We start from the raw sequence: 21590 nt of genomic DNA on the forward strand, positions 1-21590 counted from the left end.
TATGATGAGCAAGTTCAAAATCATCTTCTCTTTGTTTTGAAGTATGTTTTCATTTGTGTCACCTACAATCAGCCACATGGAAGAGAACAACATGCGGTATAAGAGAAAAACTTCCAAAGAAAAATACATCTAGATGTTTTAATAAATGTAGACTGTGAGGCATATACTGGAGAATAAACTTTCATCCAGCTGGTAAATTTTCAGAGCCTTAAAAAACATTAAGCCTGAAAAATGCAGCAAAGTTTGGGTTTAGTTGTGTGTGTGTGTGTGTGTGTGTGTGTGTGTGTGTGTGTGTTTCTATCTGCCTTTCTGTTTTTAAGATTTGGAGAGACCATCTGCAAACATAGTGGTACATATTAATGTGAGATATTTAAAAGGAGCAGGGGGGGTAAGCAGAGGTTTTCTTCATCAGGAAATGACCTTACATTTTAAATGATGAGCAAGAGAAGTGAGGAACTATGATAACCTCTAGACACCATGACACAATAATAGGAGCACTTCAGTCCAAGAAGTTGAACACATGAGGATGGCTCGTGAATTCTTCCTCAGGGTCAGCTTCAGAGCATTCAGAGTGGAGACAATGTGAAAATACTGCTAGGTTGTGATGGGACTGAGCATTTTAATTTACTGTGAGTAGAACAGTGAGTGTGACCTGGAGCAGGAGGCTGTCAGGTACTGTTGTGATACTGGGCACTGCTGAGGATAAAAGGGAAGTTCTCGGTCCAACTCCTGGTCCTCCTGAGTGTGTCCTGGAGGAGACGATCACTTGCTACACAGAGGTCCATCACATTAAAAACTCTCATTCCCAGTGATCCATATTAGTAAGCTCCTGAAACTGACCTGAGCCAATGGCTTTTCCAAACCCCATCCCTTCAGCGTTAGAGTTTGAGAATTATGTTCTACAGAGTTAATGGATACTGTGTTAGCTTCATTGGTTAAATATCTGAGAGCTCTCCTAAGGAATGGGGAATCATTTAGTTTGGTTCTTTAAAATGAATTTTCCCTTGGGTTTTTACAGCCCAAACCTTTTGGATATATCAAGCTGACAAACAGTAAGTTCTCATGTTCCCTAATTTTCAGGGCCCTAAAAATAATCTGATACTCTAGGGGAAAATGAGTTCACAGAGTAAAATAACAAGACATTTAGAAAATAAAGACATTTCCCACTGTCATCTTAATATATGAATATGATAAAAAGCATATGGCAGAACCAAGAGATTATGGATAAATACACTAAATACTTGTATGTACTGTGTATTTTAAAAGTAGACTGGGAAGGCAGATATAAATATGTCAAATTCTAAGTTTACTTTTTAAATGTAGAGCTCCACTCATAAATAAATAAAATAATTTAAAATAGGACATGATACAAAACATAAAGTGATACAAGCGTAGATAAGTGATCTATATTATTATGCATTATGTATTTTATGTTTTCTATCACATATAGACAACATTAATGTTCACAGACAAATGCGGTAGAAACAACCAGTTTTTCTCTGTGCAGATTAAGGATTGTAGGAGCCAGAGGGATCAAAGACACTAGGAGAAGAACGTGGTCCACAGAATCAACGATGTAGGGCTTACATTGGCTCCCAGAGACTGAAGCAGCAACCATGGAGCCTGCACGGGTCTGCACCAGGCTTCCTGAAGACATACTGTGGTTCTTTAGCTTGGAGTTTTTGTTGGGCTCCTAAAATGGGAGTGGATGTCTCTGAATCTTTTGTCTGCTTTAAGGACTGTTTTCCTCCTCCTGGCTTGCCTTGTCCAGCCTTGACATGAGGCTCGTCCTATTGCACCTTGTTATGCAGTGTTCTGTTAATTTCACTGGGAGGCTTGCTCTTCTAGGAAGGTAAATGGATGAGCAGTGGCTTTGGGGAAGAGAGGAGGTGGGGGCTGGTAGGAGGAGAGGGATAGGAGGCTGCAGGTAGGACATATTGTATGAGGGAAGGATATACCCATAAAATTTTAAAAAGAAGAAGAAATTAATAAATAAAACATAAGGAGGGGAAACACTTTAGAGAAACTAATAGTAAAGACTTGTTGCTGTTGTTGTTTTATTTTAATGACTGATCCGTGTGAAGCCACAGCCAAGCCACTGTGAACAGACACAAAGGAAGCTTCATTTCTTGGTCTTTTCCTCCTTGGACAGTCTTGATTATCTCCTACTTCTTGGCATGGAGACATTCCTCCCGGCACTTCCATGCTTCCCTGGTCTTAGACCTGCGAGCCTCAGCCTGGTCAGCCAGAAGTTTCTTGCAGGCCTTGTCTGCCTTCAGTTTGTGGATGTACTCCATGAGAATCCGCTTGTTTTTGAACACCCTTGTGATACATATGGCGGCCAATCTTCTGAGATTCACTGTATCTCCTTGGGCATCCAAGCGTTGGCGGTACTCTTCCGCTTCCCTATGCTCATATGTGCGCCCTTCTGTTGAACCCTTCTGTTTTTCCGGTATCGAGCCCAGGAATGGACTGTCATAGGCTTCCGGATGATCAGCCCATCATTGATCAGCTTCCTGATTTGCTGATGGGAGTTGGCATTGGCGATTTCGTTGGTCTCATTGGAATCCGACCAGACCTTCTTTTTGCCACAGTGGAGGACACTAGAGGAAAGCCTCTTCTGTAGCTTGAGAATACTCTTGGCTGCGGATTCAGCAGAGAAGGGAAAGAGCCATAGTAAAGATGTTTTATGCCATAATTACATAAAGACATAGCTACACTAACGTTTGGTAATTATAGCTTAAGAAACACATAATCTGAAAGTATCCCCAGCTAATAAGACACTTTGAATTTATCAGTAATTCGTAGATGAGAACACAGGATAATAAATTAAACTCAGTGTAAATGAACTGTGTATTAAGAATAATGCAAGGAAAATTAGATAAGCCTACAATGTTCGTGTTAGATTTAAAAAAGGCCTTTTACTTATTGGTGATTAAGGAAATTAAATGAACAATGGTAAACACATCCTCATAACACAACTAACTTTACCTTATGTATCTATGAATTTGTACATATAGTAATTAAAAATATCACAAAATTATTTAATCACAAGGTTAGTAAGTGAAAAGTTAATGGCAAAATATACATATTTTATAATATGTTCATGTTTTTATGGCCTTAGAAATTCTGAGAACATACTGTTAAACAGTTCCTGGTACAGAAATAGAAATGATTCTGAAAATGCGTTATAATGAAAATGCTGTTTAACACAGTGTATGGTACAGCAAACAGTATCTTAAAAGGGAATGTGTGAACTAAATACAAAAGTGAAAGCCCAAAATGTGTGATCTAAGTGGAAATAACAAAAATTTTTAATAGAAACATGGAATAGAAATAAACTTAATGGACTTAGGTGACATAAGACAAAATCCACCGCAAGATTCCCCCTAAATACACTAATCCCATTAGTTGTTTTAAACAAATTAAAAAGGGACTAATACTTACCAAGTGCAATTAAGATAAAAAAGATGCAGAGAAATACATTGTAGGAATAAAAAGAAGCTATCAGGGATCACATGTCAATATTTTACAATAATTTTGAAAACATTTCATTAAAATTTGTAAACAAAAATTCACATTAAAGTTAAACTGAGATAAACAACTTAAATTTTGTACTAGCAAGAAAGAAATTAAATCAATGTTTCAAAAGCATCCTTACAAACCAAGGCTAAGCATGGTTTAGATGCGAGTTGCTATATTTTTTCAAGTATAAATGTTACACATTTATTCAATGTCTTACTGAAAAGTTGAAAAAGAAGAATGCCCTCCAGTATCCTCTATCAGAACGATTTCAGCCGGATAAATCTTACAAGAAAGAATAACAATTTGTCCATTTAACTCTTTATTTCTTGTTAAAACTAAACAAAACTAAAGAAATACAAAGACATCAAATCCAAATACATGTAGCTGTGAAAACTACAATTATTTATTGTGTAATATTAGATATGTATTAATAATTACATATATGTATGTATACAAAAGATATATATATATATGTATTACAAAACCACTACATTGTCTTTATTTTAGTGTGCAAACATGCCTTAATATTAGGTAATTTTCATATTTAATAAAATAAAATTAATTGATTTACACAAGAACATCATGGTGGCATGTCTATAGCAAGATCTTTTATTAAATATTAAACCCAATGATGATTAGTAATGTATTGGTGGTATATGTATGCTTGTTAAAATGATAAAGAATACAGAAATTAGGCTGGAGGGGTGCTTATTGGTTAAGAATACTTGCTGCTCCTCCAGGGAAACGGTGTCTCACGCCCAGTACCATCTCATAACCACCAACTTTAGATCTAAAGACTCTGTCTGATGCCCTTTTCTGACCCATGTGGGCACCTGATCTTACATGTTGGGTGCTGTATGCATGCACATATAAACAAATGAATGTAGGAAGAAAGAAAGAGTAAAGAAAAAATGCTTTTTAAACTAATAGTTTTTGAATAAATAACATCCTAAATGAGAAATACTGTGATTATTTCTTTTGATGATGAATACTTGTAACCTCAGTACTCCAGAAACTGAGACAGGAGGATGATGATTTTCATCTGGGATGCTATGTAGTAAGGTGCATAATCAAAAACAAACCATGAGAGGACACAGATACCAGAATGTATTAACCTCTTAGGGAAGGCCTGCTTTGTGTCCTTTTGGATGTTCACTCTAGATGGTATAATGACTTCCATCTTCCATCTTCCCTGGACTGGATGTGCCTCAGTACTCACACAGTCCCTGACTGTCAGTCTGGGCATGACCTGAGAGATCTGTGAAACATAACTGACATTTATGTTTATGATGCTTGGGAGTCTGAAGGGGTTAACGCTTTATGAACTACGTACAGTTAAAAGATATCACCCAGAGAATCAGGTCCTTCTCTATTCTCAAGTAAAAAACAATTAAAGTATGATCTACAATGTATTTCATAAACTTATTTTGGTATAAAACCCCATTGTCAAAGATGTCACCAATCAAAAATCAAAAGTCACTTTGCATTGGTTTTCACTCTCTGTCCAATATCCATGGATATCATATTCCTCTTCTGTGGGATTTTATCCATAATTAAAGCAGCTATTTAACTGGCATGAGTCTTGCTAAAACAGATGCTACCACCATCCCATGTAGCATTTCTCGGGAAAAAATAGATTGCAGTAAGAACATAAGGAATAGGAATTAGAAGGTAAGTGCTTATAATAGTTACAGATATTATGATAATTTAATTAGAAAACCAGAAATAAACAAGATATATTTAACATAAGAACATTTTAGAAGCAGACTGACATAAAGCTAACATACAGAATAACTCTACTTTAAATTATCAGCATTTTATTTTATACACCACTGACAGGACATTAAATAAAAAGCATTATGAAGAGCAACAACAACAAAACAGAAAACTCTAACAAATTTAACAAAATATATTTAAGGCTTCATAGGAAAAATTATAAAACTTTATTAAGTAATATTGAAAATTTATGTAGTGGTATATCCAATCACTGGTAACAGAGTCTAACATTGCATAGATTAATTCTATAAAAATATCCATATACAAATTCAATAAAATTCCAATTAAATTTGTAACCAGGTTTGTTTGTGGTATTGATGAAGTAGGTTTAAATTTTATGAAAGATTAGGGCCCAAGAGCATTCAAGGCATATATAAAGAGAAATTCATATGAAGAAGTTACAGTGATATTAATTTTTAGAACTCAATTTGAAACTGGGAAATTATTTTAATGAAGAGGTGTAAGACTAGAAAGGCAGAATAGCTGTGTTGGCTGGAGAGGAGACCATCAATGAGGAACAATAATAAATCTAGAATTTATTAGTGGTCACCTTCATGTCTTTAGATAAGAAATTTATACTTGCGTATATGTAGGAAAATGGAGCGTTTGTATTACAATGGAAATTTAGAACACATTTATTTAAGCAGTACTTAAGTAAAAAGGTATATACATAGGTTTTTAAGTTTTCTATTACTTCATGAGTAATAGTTACAAATAGGTGATAGTAATGAATAAGAGACAGAAATGTAATCAAAGGTGCTTGAGGAACATCATGGCCTACCATTGATCAACAATTAAGGCTGTCCCTCACAGATTTGCAAATAAGCCAAACTAATCTAAGCAAATCCTTAGTTGTGCTTCTCAGCCCAGAGAATGTTAGGTTATATTAACCTGATGGTCAAAGCTAACCATTAAGCCAAATGTATCAAGCTTTGTAAATTTTACTGACCAGCTTCTGTGAATAATGAAAATAATATTTAGATCGTACAACTGTTAAGGTGATACATCACATTTGAAAGACATGATATAGTGTTTTATAACTATTGATGATCTATGATAACAATGGATAATAAATTTGATTTATCTATAGAAGATAAGGCTGAAATACTTAGAAATAGATACCTAGGGTAAGAGAAATTAAAATTCACCTTGATAGTCATTTTATAGAATTATATAAAATCTTAAAAGCGTATCTCGGGGAGGGGGGTGAGTTGTTTCCATTACAGCTTTGCCTATTTTGTCCTGGGGAAACAAGTGAGCTTCCTGCCCATTATCTGAGCCTGTAAGTAGAATAAAGATTACTAAGACTGCTAAGTGTCTTATATACTCACTCTGATATTCTTTCTGATGAACAACTGAGGTTGCAGTGTATGAACACACACACAAGTTTAATCAAGTGTATGAACACACACACAAGTTTAATCAAGTGTATGAAAAGAACACACACACACGAGAGGGGGAATTTAGGGTATGTATGTTATAGATTTTAAAGACTATTAATGGATGAGCAAATCAACAATCAGCTATACTGCAGAGAGCAAACAAAATGGTGACAATCTCATGTCATGACTAATTCAACGCACATATATATGCATCCATGTATATTACACTGTGTTATCATACACACATATGTATATATAAGGCACTATATAAGGCACATATGAATGGTAGTTACTAGCGGTAAGCATTATTGTGTAAGCATTGTTGGGGAGAGTGTTAGATTTATATTTTGTTTCTAATCATATGTGTCTATTGTGTGACAGCACATGTGCACATAGATGTCCACGGAGGCCAGAAGTTACGGGTGAGTCTAGAGTTAAAAGTGATTGTTTGCTTCCTGACATGAATGTTGGGACCAAATTTCTCTACAAAAGCAGCAGGCGTAACTGCTGTCATCCAACCCTGTAATGAGTAAAGTTTTGAGCTACTTCTATAGAGGCCTGGTGACACCAAACAGAACTCCAATTAAAATAATGTCTGATATTCAAATAGAATTTTCACATGGCACAGAGATTAATACTCTCTGGAAATGTCCTTTTGGTCAATAAATGGTTGATATAGAGCTTCTAGACAGAAATAACATAATTCAATTGAATATCTGTATTTTCATAGCCTCTTTATTTGTTTCTTTTGTAGCTGCAGAAAATTATCTTAACAAAGCATTCTGTTTTCTGTTTTTCAGAGAGCAATCTGGAATAATTTTAAAGCACACACGCATGCACACACACATACACACACACAAACATGGTGAATAATTTTGAAGTTTTAATTCAGCAGGACAGAGTGAGCTTAGCTACTATTTTTGTCCAATTTTCTATCCACATACCCATCATATTTAATGAGGTTTTTAACTAACTAATCATAGTTTCTCTCTATGTGGTTGGAGACCTTTCTGAATGTCCTTGAAGTATTGCCTTACTCACATACTGAAATAGCTTTAAGATGCCAACATGAAAATATTCTAAATCTAAATGGTCCCCTAGTTTAACATATTGAAATAGAGTCTTATCATTCAAGTCTATTGATTACATGATAGATATGTGCCTCACTCCGTTGATTAGTTGTATGTGATTTCAACTTCAATGCACTAGCTAATAATCATAAAGCATTCACTGTCAAGCAAGAGCCAGCTAAGAACAGCACTGCTATAATGGTTGACTATATTGCATTTACGAGTGCACATCTAATTAACATATTTTAAATTAATCTTGGCACTTTTGAACTGTATGCTAAGACATTAAGCATAAGACAAATTTGTAATTTTTATTTTCAGATTAATGAATCGCATAAAAGTGTTTATGGAACTCATTTAGATTAAGTCTGTGGTGGGCATTCCATGCAGAATCTTATCACTCCCACGCCACTACCGGATCTCATGGTTTTCACAGTATGATGTTTAAACTCCTCAATATGAAGTTTGAAAAGAGAAATATTGATATAATTTTATCTAGAGAAATATTTGACCAGTGAGTTATTAAATAAAATACTCAATATTTATTAGGAGTCATCAACAGCTTGTAAAGCATTTGAAAGTCCCATACCTGTTCTTAACTGATTACTGTTGTGGGCAACCTTTGGAGTTGAATAGATTTCCCCGAGACAATAGTCATCTTTTCTTCTTCAGGAGTCACAGAACTGGCTTGCTTCATCATTCATTTTTACACATCTCACTTATGTCATGTGATGCAGGAAAAAAAAAACCCTCAATTGAGTATCTTATATAGTCATATTTAGTGAGCATTCAAAACCATGATGCTTTTTAAAGTTTCCTTACTAACACTTGACCTGAGCACATTTATTCCTAATATATCAAAAAAGTTATTGGGATTTGTGGTTCAGACCATTCCGAAAGCTGGGAAATATATTTTTCTTTCTTCTCTTATTTATCTGTGATATTTTTTGTTGTTACATTGGAATGGCAAGTGATGATATATGATTCAGTATGATTTCTCTGTATTCAAACATCAAAAATAAAATGTGGAATTATTTACCTACAGAGATTATTAAATATTTAGAATACTTAGAAAAATTATAAGTTTTCTTTCTAGACTAGAACAAATATTTCATGTATAGAATGACAAAGTTCAATTTCAAATTCTGTTTAGAAAGAATTACCAAAATGGTCATTTATTCCAAGCATGTTATAAAAATACTTGGTCCTGTGGTTTTCAAAACTTTTAGTCTCCACAAACTATATATAAAAAAAAAAAATCAACAAGTATCAGCACTTTAAAAAGGAGTAATGTATACCACAACTGAGATATGTTTGTGCTAGAAGCAGAAATTATTGCATTAAGTTAAGAAACATTATTATAAGCTGGGGCTTTGTGGCATGCACCTTTAATCCCAGCACTCTGGAGGCAGAAGCAAGTGTATCTCTGAGTTTGAGGCCAGCATGGTCTTCAAAGCAAGTTCCAGGACAGCCAGGGCTATACAGAGAAACTCTGTCTCAAAAAACAAAACAAAACAAAACAAAACATAACAACAACAACAAAAAATAAATAAAAAACAGAAAAATCACTGAAGTTCGTGGGACAAATAAAGACATCAGAAAAGAAAAAAAATTGGAGGCAACTTTTGAGTTTAGGTTCTCTCTTGTGAGGAGGTGAATGTTATTCTTATTTTTTAAAACATAGATAAAATGGGGTCAGAAAAATCTTCTCAGATTACACATTTTATAGCTTCAGTGTTAAATTAATGATATTGGGTATTCTTCAGAAAATAGTATTAAAAATACATTTGGAAAATATGACCAAATTGACAGTCCCCAAAGCTAACTGTATAACTCCAACTGGCTTTTAGTTAGGAAGGAGCACAAGAGAATTCCTACAAAATCAACTCAAGAAGAAATGCTGAGTGTCAGGATAATAAACAGGATGAAGTGGGTGATTAAATGGTATTTGTTACATTGGCTCTGTCTCTTTCTACTGTACTTCAGGTTGATTAGAGTCTCATCCCCATTCTAGTAACTGGTAAGGTAATTTAACTTTGACAGAAAAGAATAAACATGAGAGAAGGAGAAGTGGAAGAAGAGGGAAAAAGAGAAAGAGCGAGAGAAAAACAGAAGGTGAAAAAGGAAAGGAGAGAAGGAAGGGGTTGAGAAATAGGAAGAAAAAAGAAAGAAGTGGAGTAGAAGGGAAGAAAGAGGCAAGCAGAGAGAGAAGAAGAGGAAAGTACAGGAAAAGATAAGAAAATTTGGTTTAGGGGATAGAGATTTTGTTTTTTAAGGTTACCTTTTACAGTTTTCAGATTTTTTGGAAGTAGCTCTGAAATATCTAAAATGAGTCTCAACATTAATTACTTTCCGTGTCTCAAACTTCAAAAATACTTCTATGACATTTGAGTATATATTGTTATAGTATAGTCAATGAATAAAATAACATGGAAACCATAATCCTGTTTGGAACAAAAACAAAAATGGGAGCAAGATTGACTGCCTTCCCTCCTGCTGCTCAGCATGTCTTTGAGTTTCCTTTCCTCATGATCTAGCTGGAAAGGCCTAAAATTTAGTCATTGGAAAATGCCTATGGGTATTGGCATCTTCAGTGCTTTCCATCTCCTATCTACAACCATAATGCTAGGAACTAATATATCCTATTAAAATGCATGCTGGAATATAAGCTACAACAGTATGGCAAGTGGAGGCAAGAGCTCTCTGAGGCAATTTGGCCTTATTTAGGGTAAAATGTCAGTGTCTATGAAAGAAGGTCAGAGAGAAAACTAGGACTCTCTATCTGCCTTATAGGAATATGGTAAATCAGCAGTGTTTCACATAGAAAAGGACACTTGTCAGAACACAACACTACAGTCATGTCCAGACTCTAGAATTTAAATGTAAAGATTTTATTATGGCCAACTAGTCCCCATACCTTTTTATTATAGCTCATACCAGGGCAGCTACTAAAATATTTTACCAAATACATAGTAACAGCTCTAACCCAGGCAGACATGTATGGTCAATAATAGCAGAAAATCTGAGAAGTCATGAAGAGTAACACAGACAGTGGGAGAAAGTGTTGTTGGCAAGATTGCAGGAAAGGTCAGTTCAGTTTGTCAGAAATACAAGGAGGGGCTCTGGTTTGTGAAAGGGGAAAGCGATAGAGAAAACAGATACTACTTAACTGTATCAGAAGCAAATAAACCACAGACTTAGAGGTAATGCGGTTTTGCTTTGAACTTCCAAGGATTGGAGTGCTTTCAGATGCAACAACAAGATCAAAACCCTAAATTAAACAGGCTTACAGTGCTAACCAGACCCAACTTGCTTGGCTTCAGATATCAGATGAATTATCTGATTCAAGATGGTATAGTCATCGACAAGAGTACACTGTTTAACATCCTAAAGAACATCAGCCTCAGCTCTCAGGAGGTTAAGGTTTGGTCTACGAGCAAGTCCAAGAACAGTCTCAGCAATTTAGCAAGATTCTGACAACTTATTTATAATAAACAAGTAAAATTTTAAAAGGTTAGGCCATAACTGAGTGGTAAGTGCTGGTTATTCGTATTCAAGTCTGTAGGTACAATTGTCAGAGTAGAGAGAGAAAGGAGACAGACAGAAAGAGAAAGAGATAAAGAGACAGAGAGACAGAAAGACAGTAAGACATAGCCAGGGGCAGAAACAGAGAAAGAGACACGGAAAGAAGAAATGGTGAGGGATGTAGATGCACAGAGGTTACCAAGCACAGTGTCTTAATCACAATTCTATTGCTGTGAAGAGACACCATGACTGTGGCAGCTTTTCTAAAAGAGAGCATTGAATTGGGGCTTGCTTACAGTGTCAGGGATTTAGTTCATTATTATCATGGCAGGAAGCATAGTGGCAGGCAGGAAAGTGCTGGAGAGTAGCTGAGAGCTACATCATGTCACAAAGGAAGAGAAAGAGAGACTTTGGCTTCTGCTTTTGAAACCTCAAACAAAGGCCACCCTGAGTGACACACTTCTCCATCTTCTAAATCATTTAATCCTTTCAGTCCCTCCTGGTAACTACAAATTCAATCTGAACATCCATGGTGGGGGGGGGGATTCTTATTCAAATTAACACACACAATAGGTTTTATAAGGGGTTTTGACACCACTTCCTTGAGATGGTCTTCATATGTGACTGAGTCTGGCCTTCTAGAGTTTGTCAGTGGCAGCAATTGGAGTGGGATAGCCCTTAATAGAGTATGCATTCCTCCCCTAATTAAAATCAAGTTTTTCATTGACCCAATTCAGCACAAACCTGTTTCAAAATTAGTAGTGGTTCCCACAGGAATGTTTTACATTAAGAGGACTGAGCCTTAGTCAATCACTGGACAGTGACAGGTATCATTGTCACCCGAAAATAATCACAATCAACTTTCCCTGACACTCAGGGGCTGTCTGTGTGTGGATTATGAAGGAAAGCTAAAGTTCTCCCTAGGAGAAAAACGTGACATGTTCCTTACAATTCTTTTATAATACATTTCATAAAATGCACTTAAAAAAAAGAAATTTAGGGTAAGCTGTTAACACTTCAAAACCACTTACAATCAATTGTCTATTAAAGCTGAGTTGATGAATATATCTTTTTCTTTCACCTTAGTGTAATATAAAATATTGCAGGTTACAAAGAATATACCTGAGTATGTCTAAGGTAACTTAGCTATTAAACTGTTTAATTTTGAAAGTACTAAATGAATAGATTCTTGCATATATGTGAAGGAAATAATTTTATTAGTAGTATAAATACATTGAAATCATATTTGCTTTTCTTTTTTAATTTTAAGGGTTTTAATTTTTTTATTGTAGAAATTTTATGTATATATATTGTATTTCATCATGTCTATCTCTGTCTACAAACCCTTGTTTCTTTCCACTTCTTCTCAAATTAAAGACCTATTCTTTAACTATTATTGTTACAGGCACACACACAACCTACTGGGGCCATGTTGTACTCTACTGATAAGGTCAAAGTCTGGCATTACCTGATAGCTCTTGAGCTTGGCATAAAAATGATAGAGTCTCTTCCTCAGCTGGGTTCCTCCTCTCAGCCTAATCTGGGGAAACCCCAGATCCTCAAAGGAGAGTCACATAGCCATCAGGAAAATTTACAGGTCTGACCCTTTCCTGGTGAAAAACCCAAACAGCAAGCACCAGGGGATTCCTAGCCATACCTCATCCTATGCTAATAAGACCTTAGCTTTCAGCAAGACCTTTAGCCAAACCTGGAGTTCTTCTCCCACCCATAAGATAATTAAGTACTGCATTCCCCTTCTTATGGTAGGGTTGTACTATTGCATGTAAATGAAGTATCTCTGGCATTCCTAGCCCCATTGAATCAAATACATTCACCTTAAAATCTGTTCCTACTGTCCAAGGTTTATAAGTTGTTGTTTTACACAAAAAACAGGCTGCCATCATCTTTTCACCATGACCATCCAAGACTCATAATTTACTCTGGAAAAGGAAGGGCTCCCCTTCTCCCTGAAGAATTTGCTGCTGGCTCCCAGTTCTTGGCTTCTGGCAAAGAATCTACAGTTGCTTTGGTCCCACTGAAGCCTGCCCAACTGCCTGGAGCTTGGTATTTGTCTGTAGAGGCAAGCCACTGACCAAAGAGGAAGCAGTGGCCAGACCTGCATTCTGGCTGTAAACCAGAGGTCTGCCCAACTGAAGAGCTCTGTTGTTGATTATTAATATTTATTATTGATTCATCTTTAAGTTAAACAGTGGCTATTTCTAAACCAGCTGTATATCCAAATCACAACACAGAGACTAGGATTTATTTAATTAACCTAGAGCACAATGCTGGGCAACAGTTACTCCATCCTAAACCCCAAGCCTGCATAGTTTCCTCCCATTCAGATTTCCCACATTATACTTGCTTTCAGTCATATCTTAGGTCTGATTCATTTCTCCTCATGGTTCCAAATCCTTTCTTTTCCAATCTCGATCTCTTATCTCTCTTCCCCAACTCCTCCCACTCCCTTCCTTCTCCCTTCCAGAAAGACTAGGATGTCCCACCATATTCTCTCCATTGCTCAGCATTGGCTGGTTGTTTTATTTACAATACAGAGAACAAATGGTGGCATGTTTCCACAAACTTGAGACAGGGGATGCTTACAATAAACATCACAATGCAATATTTGAATTGAAACCAGATAGTGGGGTAGAGAAATCAGCATTTGAATGAACAAGAGTAAATTGTATACATTCCATAAGAACATTATACCAACACTTCAGTATCATCACAGGATTTGGAACACCCCAGTTTCCATTGCTTTTTGGTACTGGAAATCTCATTAAAAAGAGCTAACTGTAACACTCTTTTCCACACCTCAGTGAGATCTGGGAGCCATTAGAGTGGACCTTGTTCTAAGCAATCTAGCTACTAGTTAGAGACTCCCAGTTTCCACCCACTTCCTGTTCAGAAGCCAGCATCACCTGGACCAGCTCAGAGAGGGGTCCATACTTCCAGCAGCATCTTGGGTAAGGGAAACAACAGGGTCACTCATTAAAGACAACTGACTCTTTCTCCCAGCATCTACCAATTGCCAAACATCTGCCCCCCCCCAAAAAGGGGGTGGAGTTTGACAAAGGCCTCCCTTGTCCTCTCTGGAAGATATATTAACAAGGTTCTTTACCTTGATAATTGAAAGAATTGTCTGTCACAAGACACAGAAACTTTGATTACAGAGTTCTGAGCTTCTAGAATTCTTCCAGAAATAAATGATTACTGGTACAATATTGGTACAAATGTTATGGGAGAAACTAAATATTCTCTATTGAATTTAAGGCCCATCTTATTGAACAGAATCAATAATTGGCATTGATAAAGCAACCAAGAACAATCTAGATAGGTAATCAGCCCGAGGGAAAAACATACCCTTATTATTTTCCTAAAATAACATAGCAATAAGATGATTCCTAATGACATATTGCTCAGCCTTCATCAGAGAAACTTCTTTCTGCAATGAATAGTCATTAAAATATAGTTCCACAAAAAGACAATGTGGCAAACAGTGAGAGACTTTGGAGCAGTGAGCACTAAATGAGTCTCTCTTAAACTCCTCTCCTCAATGGTCAGGGTTCTATGAAGAAAAGGATGTGGTAGGACTGTAAGAGCCAGAGATAGCAGATGAGAAGAAAATAATGTCTTGCAGACACACTAGTATTTCTTCACCTATTAACTCACAGAGACCATGGCAGCACACTCAAGACCCGCATAGTTTCAAACCTGAAGAACTGCCAGCACTGAAAAGGGAGGTAGACGAAAGATCCACCACCTAACCAAGAAGCTATTTGCAATTGACACCTGCTGGAAAAGGGAAAATCAGTTTTTGCCAGTTGAGTGTCACTGGATATATAGCAACCAGACTCCAGGACAGGTTCCATGATCAGGACTAATTGGCTAGCACAAAATATATTCCATGTTTTCCTGTGTAATTTCTTTCTTTTTTTTTTTTTTTTTTGTTTTGGTTAAGTTTTTTTTTTCTCTTATTGGTTTTGTTTGTTTGTTTTGATTTGGAGTTTTAGGTTCTTTGTGTTTGAGAGAGAAAGAGAGAGAGAGGAACTAAAAATTGAGTGGATGTGGAGGTTGTGAAGATCTACAAGGATTTGAGGTAGAAGAAAGAATATGACCAAAATCCACTGTATAAAAATTAAATAAAAATATATGAAGCATAGATTTTTTTACAACCATTTAAAAAGTAATATTACATAGCTGCAGTACAAATGATATTTTGTGAGCATGAAGATGAATTGTGTCCATTACTTTGCTGCTGTTATTACCATGTTTAGTATATCACTTTTAAAAATAGTTTCATTAAATTTAAGCAAATATGTCAACTGATTTCAACTGGCAACATTTTATACCTAAAAATGTGGCTACAAATTGTTGAACTGTAAAGATTCTTCTAACAAATTTTGCTATTTCGATAGACATTTTCAAAGTAAGATGAAAAGATAATCATAACTATACATAAAAATAAAATGTGACTTTTTTTTTACAGTTTTACTTTCAATTTTATTCTCAGATACAGAAAGCAGTTTTCTTTCAAAAATTTGCTGAGAACAGACAAGAATTCCAACCCACTCCACCCCAACATTTCTCTTCCTCATATGCAATGAATATATTATCTGACAAATACATGTTTCTGGAAGCTCCTTTAAATAGAGACATGTTCTTATTCATTTAAAAGAAATATTAAACTATACTTTGTGGTGGGCAGGTACCAATTTATTAATGCACGTGACATGCTCAGTTCATCATAGCCACAGACTTTGCCTTAAAGTATTCATTCAACAAAGAATAAAAAGGAAGTATCAATACATTTGTACTTATGTCAAACAAGTGGTTTTGGGTCATTATTCCTGAAACACGTATTTATATAACTTTAAATATATTAGATATAAAACTCCCTGTGCTTTGCCCAAAGTTTGGTCATGAGTCTCAACATCTGCTTCAATCCCCTGTTGGGTGGAGCCTTTCAGAAGACCCTCTATAGTAGGCTCCCATCCTGTTTCCTCTCTTCCACCGCTTCTGGTGTTTATCCTGTCTGCCATTCTGAATGAGATTGAAGCATCCTCCCTAGGGTCCTCCTTAGTGTTTAGCTTCTTTTTGTCTGTAAATGGTTATCCTGTATTATACAGCTAATATCTGCTTATAAGTGGGTGTATACCATGTTTGTCTTTCTTTTTCTGGGTTACCTCACTCAGGATGATCTTTTCTAATTTCATCCATTTGCCTGCAAATTTCATGATTTTCTTGTTTTTAATAGCTGAGTAGAAATTGTATAGATGTACCAAAATTTCTGTATACATTCCTCCATTAAGGGACATCTAGATTGTTTCCAGATTCTGACTGTTACAAATAAAGCTGCTGTGAACATAGTTGAGCATATGTCCTAATTGAATGATGGGGCATCTTTTGGGTATATTCCCAGGAGTAGTATAGCTGGATCTTGAGACATGAAGGGAAAAGGAGCCCCACAAGGAGACCAACAGAGCTAAAGGATCTGAGCCCAGGTGGTCCTGCAGAGACTGATGCACCAACCAAGGACCAGGCACAGAGAGGACTTAGATCCCCTACTCAGTTGCAGCCAATTGACAGCTCAGTCTCCATGTGGATCTCTGAGTGAGGGGAGCAGGGCCTGCCTCTATCATGAACTCAGTTGTCTGCTCTTTGATCACTTGCCCCTGGTGATGTGGCCTTGCCAGGACACAGAGGAAGAGGATCCAGGCAGTCCTGATGAGACTTAACAAGCTATGGGCATATGGCAATGGTGGAGAACTCTTCCTTTCAGTGGACTAGGGGAAGGAGATAGGGGTGATGAGAAAGGTAGGGTGAGACTGAGGGAGTTGAGGGAGAGGGCTTCAATAGGGATATATAATGAATAAACTGTGAGAAAAATTAAAAGTTAATAAATAATAAAAACTATACACACACAAATTACATTAGATATAAACATTCTATTACCAGTTTTGGGTATTTTTAAATGCAGAATTCACTCAAGCCCCATGTAGAATATATGATTTTTTTTTCTTTTACCCAATTAGCTATACCCTCAGCAATAAGCATATTGTGATATTATTTTAAATCTGTTAGCCTGTGTAAATTACATGAAATAATATGTGATTTTGTATATAGGATTTTGTGAATCCACAGAATTTGGGATTTTAAGGGACTCCTATAACCAGTTCCCCACAGACATCAAGGGATGAATCCTCAATAAAGATATCTAAAAAATATTCTTGTTAATTATTGAATTTATTAATCTATTTTTCATGTTTGTTTTGACTGTTTGTGCATGTATGTCTGTGTACCACATGCGTACATAAAGACCAAAAGATGGTCTTGGATTTGATGGAACTAGAATTATAAGTGGTTGTAAGCCTCCATGTGGGTGCTTGGAGTGGAACCTCACTCTTGGAGATCAGCCAGTGTTCTTGTTTGCTGAGCCATATCTCTAGCCAATAGCTAGCACTATTCTGTAAGGTAATATATAAAATATATAGCTTATAATACACTGAGCACCTGGTGTCTGTTGACATTCTACATGCCTACTAACAGTAATTTCAACAAATAAACATATGCCAAGACTATTTTCATGTATTTAAGATTCCATGTAGCAAAAACACATGTCCCTAGTGTCAGTAAACATGACTCTATACATGTTAGCCATATTAAAGTTTAAAATTAAATGACTATTACACGTCTTAAAAAAGCAGACATAAAGGGAATTAACTGTTATTGAGAAGACCTAATATCTAATATTATTATAACATCTATTGTCCAACACCGATGAACAGTGAGTTTTAAATTCAGTGAGAGGCCCTGTCTGCAAACACAAGGTGGAGTGAAATAGCAGACAGCATTCGTCATCCTCTGGTCTCCATACTCATGTGCACACACGTGCAATGCAAGTGTACACAGGTACACATATGTGTGAGCACAATTTATGGACAAAAATGTAAACTCTGTGCTTATCTGGGGTAAAACTGTGTGCAATGGCTGTATTTCTGAAGTCTGGTCCCAATGAATTGAATTCAAATTACAGACTCACAAATCATTTGACAGGAACGTTATCTTATGTGTGCTGTGGTTTAAATGAGAATGGTTCCCATTCTCATAAAATAGGAGAGCTGTTGAGGAAGGATTGTGAACTATAGTTGTATCATAAGATGTATATCACTGAGGACTGTCTTTTAGGCTTCCAAGTCCTTGTCATTCCTAGTTTGCTCACTGTCTGTCTCATGCTTATGGATCAAGATGTTCAGTAAGCATTGCTATGACTGCACTTATTCAATGACCTGAAAAGCATATGAATGAATTTGTCTCAAATTATGTTTTCCATTTCTTCCATTAAATTTGTTCACTGAATATTTCTCACATCTCCTAGTATTTTTATGTGTACAGATCCTATTTAGATATAATTGCTTCTAAACATAATAGTCTCTAAAGCAAGTAGCTATATTCATAGCTAAACATTTCTGGCTTTTCATTGTACTGACTTCTAGGCTCATCATAACTATTTAGAAGTTGTTGAATGCATCAATGACTTTAAGATATTCTTACACACTGAACTGTAAAATTATTTTAAAATTTTCTGCTTTAAATTTAATGCATTCATAAATAATCTTTGTTCCCCTTACTAGGGTACCCATTTGGATACTGAGCTACCATGGGCTACATCTAAGCAGGGGTTCTAGGATTATTTCTGACTTGAACTCAATCACTGGCTCTTTGCTACCCCTGCCCTCGAGGGAGGAGCAGCCTTACTAGGTCACAGATAAGGACATTGCAGTCTGTCGTCAAGATACCTGATAATACTCCATTGTATACATGTACCACAGTTTCTGCATCCATTCTTCATTTGAGGGGCATCTGGGCTGTTTCCAGCTTCTGGCTATTACAAATAAAGCTGCTACAAACATGGTTGAGCAAATGTCCTTTTTGTGTATTTGAGCCTCTTTTGGGTATATGCCTAGGAGTGGTACGGCTGGATCTTGAGGAAGCGCTATTCCTAGTTGTCTGAGAAAGCTCTAGATTGCTTTCCAGAGTGGTTGTACAAGTTTACATTCCCACCAGCAGTGGAGAAGGATTCGTTTTTCTCCACAACCTCTCCAGCATGGAACCTGCTACAGAGGGCCTCTGAAAGCCAGAAGAAGAAAACAGGAAACAACCTAGGAACCTGCCACAGAGGGCCTCTGAAAGCCTCTGCCGTGCAGATTGTCAAAGCAGATGCTGAGCCTGATGGCCAACTGACAGGCAGAGTGAATGGAATTTTATGTAAGAAGTGGGAAATAGTAAGAGCTGGAGAGGACAGGAACTCCACAAAGAGAGCAACAGAACAAGAAAATTTGAACACAGGGAACTTCCCAGAGACTCATACTCCAACCAAGGACTATCCGTGGAGATAACCTAGAACCCTGACAATGCAGCCACTTCTGATGAGAACTGATAGACTAAGATCAGAAAGAAGGAGAGGAGGACCTCCCCTATCAGTGGACTTGGGGAGGGGCATGCATGCAGAAAGGGGGGAGGGGGGGACCGGGAGGGGAGGAGGGAGGGGCTTATGGGGGGATACAAAATGAATAAAGTGTAATTAATAAAAGTTAAAAATAATAAAAAAAATAATAAACTATTCGTGGAAACCCCCCCCCCAAAAAAAAAGATACCTGATAAGCTAGGGTCAGATGGAAGGGGAGGAGGCACTCCCCTATCAGTGGACTTGGAAGGGGGCAGGGAAGAGATGAAGGAGGGAAGGTTGGATTGGGAGGAAAAGAGAGAGGGGCTACAGCTGGGATACAAAGTGAATGGCCTGTGATTAAAACCAAAAATAAAAATAAAATAAAAATATTCAGAAAAAAATTAATGCATTCAACATTATTTTTCCCTAACTTCCAGCTTCACCATATCTCCCAGAAAATAACGGCTTCCTTGCATGTTCCCCCACATTAACTGAACATGTTCTGATTAATGGGTATAGACAGCAGAAGTAATAGTACATCTTAGTGATGTAACAGGTCCCTGAGATGAACTTTTTTCCTTGGGAAATTAATCAGCATGTTCTTCCTTGAAGTCTCTCTACACTGATTCATTGACTGTTTTGGCTTTGGCTTATGGGAAAGACCTTCCATTTTGTAAGAAAACAACCTTGACAAGGCCTCTGCCACGTTAAGGGTCTCTTGATACATAGGAACATATGCTCCTACAACAATGAACAACCTGCTTGTTCATATTGTGTATGGATGCATTCTATTTTGGGTGCTGATGCACGAGGATTTTCTGCATTCTTCATTGGGCTCTAGGATCCAAGCTGAAAGAACAAAAGTAATGAACTCTTCACTGAACGTATTATAATAGTTATTCATGTTCTGAACAGAATATGGGTTGTCTCCATAAATGTAGTAAAAATAAGCAATACTGAAGTGATGAGGGGTGGTGCCTTCAATGAGCTAGAGTCCTCACTGTTTCTTTTCCAACCTCATCTAAATTGCTTGAAGTGCTAGCAGTTTGGGGTTCTACTTTGTTCAGATTACTATTTTCTTAACTTGGGATGTAATCTGAAATTTAGGTGAAAGTATAAATTTTAAAAGAATTTTCATGACTTAAAATTTATCAGATCACTAATATGCTTTATTGTAAAAGATTTCTTAACATCAAAGGGACTCCAGGTGGTTATTTGGAGAAATTCACTTGTATTGTGTTAATGTGAAGGAATAATAACACATATAAATGAACAATGTTGTGAACATCCTTCTAGGTACTTAATCAAAATTGTGAGAGAGATAGTTGCAAGGAAACTTATATAGGTTAGGTACTTGAAAACTTTCTATAATTTTCAAAGATTTGTAAGTTGCATATACTGATTTATTTAATGCTGACACATATTGGCAGAACAAACTATGTTAATTATTTTAGGAGCAGTAAATTGAAGCCTAGACTCTAGATAGATGCTTTTACTTTTTCTAATTCTTCATTTTGAGTGACACTTAGTGTTCTTTTCAGTAAAGATACTATTTTTATTCTTGCTAACTATTTGGTCTGGCTAGTTACAAAATATAAACACGAAATTAGTCATGTTTACTATTATAAGAGTTGTATTATAATAGTTACTTAAAATGTTTCTTTATGTACCAATAAACAGTTCAAAGCATATTATGAAGGGTGATATATATATATATATATTCAATTGTTTTATGTATTATTCTTGTATTTTGAAGAAAAAATTCTCTTGAAAATTTAAGTGCCAACTGAATTTTTAGTTGCACTATATGTCATCAAAGCAATAATCTTAGAATTTGCTTTGAAAAATGTGCGGGACTTC

At 36.3% G+C, this 21590-nt stretch overlaps 1 pseudogene; it reads right to left on the minus strand.

Moving 5' to 3' along the window:
- Window positions 1–2122: 2122 nt before the first annotated feature.
- Window positions 2123–21590, minus strand: part of LOC129682903 (60S ribosomal protein L19-like) — a 150820-nt pseudogene continuing 131352 nt past the window's right edge.

This window comes from Psammomys obesus, unplaced genomic scaffold, assembly GCF_907164565.1.
Source record: "Psammomys obesus unplaced genomic scaffold, mPsaObe1.curated_primary_1811, whole genome shotgun sequence".
NCBI classification, from domain to species: domain Eukaryota; kingdom Metazoa; phylum Chordata; class Mammalia; order Rodentia; family Muridae; genus Psammomys; species Psammomys obesus.